Source organism: Mus musculus, chromosome 4 (genome assembly GCF_000001635.26).
Source record: "Mus musculus strain C57BL/6J chromosome 4, GRCm38.p6 C57BL/6J".
In the NCBI taxonomy this organism is placed as follows: Eukaryota; Metazoa; Chordata; class Mammalia; order Rodentia; family Muridae; genus Mus; species Mus musculus.
Window position 1 is genome coordinate 126283880 of NC_000070.6, and position 2914 is coordinate 126286793.

A 2914-nucleotide genomic window follows, 5' to 3' on the forward strand; every position below is an offset into this window, starting at 1 on the left:
TGATTGTTTTCAATGGTCTGTAGCGATGTGTTGGCACTTGGATTTGAACCCTGGCAAGCTAATTCCAGAATCCATGGTATCATCTTCAATCCCTGTGGCTTAGTTAGCTCCAATCCCCTCTCTGAGTGCTCAGCCCCAAGAGCCACGTGGAGGACTTGCTTTTCACACTAGTGATGGGGGGAAGGCCCCAGCTGTCCATCCCTGCCTGTGTCCTCTTGGCTGCTCTGACATGGAGTCCCCACCTACCCACCTCTTCCTCAAGCAAGGCTCCAGCTTAACTTTGCTGTACTTCCTCTGGGCTGGCTCAGGCCAGAAAGCAAGACCTGAAGACCTCCCTGGTAGCCCCCAATTTGAAGGGTGGGATGGAGTACGCCCAGGCTTGGGGGTGGGTGGGGGTGAGAGGCGCCGCTGAATAGTGGTGGGGCTGCTGTGTACCTTGGCAGGGGGACAGCGAAGTGGGAGGCCCTTGGAGGGCAGGCAGGAGGGGGAAGGGGCAAGACTGAGACAGCCCTAGGCTCTCTCTGTTCCTTGTGGTGTCCTGTGGATCCCTCAGCTCCTTCCAGTTTAGAGACATAGCGACCCTCACCCAAACCTCGGTTCATCTAAACTCCTCTACTCTCACCTCCACCTCTTTTCCTGGGATGGCTCTTCAGCCTCTGCAGCCTGGTTACCAACCCTGTCCTCGACTCTAACCACCTGCCTGTAGCTGAAAGGGCCACTTTTCTGTGAGACCTGCCTGCCCCAGTGGGTCTCTTTAGCAGTCTAGAAAAACACTGGCTTTGAGACTATTGTTCTCCTGGCTCTTGGTTTCCTGCCTCAGCCGCACCTCTCAGGGCTTTGCAAGTCCCTCTTCTGTCTGGGTGGATGCAGGTGACCCATGCTGTGTCCTGGGGCTGGGGCTGGGGTTGTTCCCCCAGCTTCTGCAGGTCCCAACAAGCACTGTAAGCCCATAGGTTCTATTTCCCTCTTGGATCCTTGGAAGTGCCACAGACTCCCATCGCTCCCCAGATACCTTCCTGGGCTTTACCATTCCCAGGCCACTAACCAGAAACCCCAGACACCTTTCTCTCTCTCTCTCTCTCTCTCTCTCTCTCTCTCTCTCTCTCTCTGTTTTTCTTTCTTTCTTTTTTTTTTTTTTTTTTTTGATACGGGGTGTCTTAGGGTTTCTGTTGCAGTGATGAAATACCATTACCAAAGCAACTTGGAGAGGATTTATTTCAGTTTATATTTCCAGGTGACAGCCCATCACTCACTCAGAGAAGTCAAGGCTGAAACTAAAACAAGGCAGGAACCCGGAGACAGGAGCTGATGCAGAAGCCACGGGGGGTACTGCTTACTTTACTGGTTTGCTCCCTATGGTTTGGTTTTGTTGGTGGTGGTGGTTGTTTTTTTGTTTGTTTGGTTGGTTGGTTTTTCGTGACAGGGTTTCTCTGTGTAGCTCTAGCTGTCCTGGAACTCACTCTGTAGACCAGGCTGGCCTCGAACTCAGAAATCTGCCTGCCTCTGCCTCCCAAGTGCTGAGATTAAAGGCGTGTGCCACCACGCCCGGCCCCCACTCCCTAAGGTTTGCTCATGATGTTTTCTTTCTTTCTTTCTTTCTTTCTTTCTTTCTTTCTTTCTTTCTTTCTTTCTTTCTTTCTTTCTTTCTTCCTTCCTTCCTTCCTTCCTTCCTTCCTTCCTTCCTTCCTTTCTTTTTCTTTTCTTTTCTCTTCTCTTTTCTTCTTCTTCTTCTTCTTCTTCTTCTTCTTCTTCTTCTTCTTCTTCTTCTTCTTCTTCTTCTCCTCCTCCTCCTCCTCCTCCTCCTCCTCCTTTTATGTTTGTTTTACTAGACAGGGTTTCTCTGTGTAATCCTGTCTATCTTGGAACTCTGTGGACCAGGCTGGCCTTGAACTCACAGAGATCTACCTGCTCCAGCCTCCTTAGTGCTGAGATTAAAGGCATGTGCCAGTGCAGCTGCCGCTGCTGGTACCACCACCACTGGTTTCTGCCTGCTTTCATATAGAACTCAAGACCACCAGCCCAGGGATGGTCTCCACCAAAAATGGGTTGGGTCCTCCATCACGAATCACTAACTAAGAAAATGCCTTGCAGTTGGATTTTATGGAGGCATTTTTTTTCAATTGAGGTTCCCTCCTGTCACATAACTCTAGTTTGTGTCAAGTTGACATAAAACTAGCCAGCACACAAGATCTATGTAGTCTTGGCTTTCCTAGAACTCACTAATATAGACCATAGCTGGCTTAGAACTCAGAGATCTGCCTGCCTCTGCCTCCTGAGTGCTGGGATGAAAGGGATGAAAGGCATGTGTCTCTCCCTCCCCTCTTTTAAGACGCCTCTCCCCAGCCCCCAAATCCTGTCCATTTCATTGCTGCAGCTCCTCTCTGGGATGACCTTCCTTCCAAAATGCATGTCTAAATGTTTGGACCATCCCAGGACTCCCCGTGGCCCTCTCTGTTACCTGTGCAGCAGCGACCTGGCTCTTTCAAAGTACAGATCTGGTCACTCCAGAGATCTCCATGGCTCCCCATTTCCCTGAAGGTAACATCTAACCAACTTCAGTAAGGCCCTTGCCTGCCTGTGTTCACTACACCAGCTCAGCTCACCAGACCCTCAAGACCTCCTTTCCTTCCCGCTGAGTCCTCCTAGCTCAACCTAGGTCACCGTGTCGGGGGAGTCTTGAGTCTTATGTGGATTCCTTATGAATAGTGCCCCATGGACCACTCCGTGCGCCCCACCCTCTTTGCAGCGCCGTTGTCTCCTGCAGCCGTCTAGGGCAGGGGTCCGCGGAGCTCAGAGGCTGCTAGCCCGCTGCGCTGCGGACGGGCGGGGCGCGCACCCTTGGCTGTGGCTGTGGAAAGAGCAAGGCGGAGGCCCCGCCCCACCGCGCCCCTCCCGCCGCCCGCCCACTCGGCCG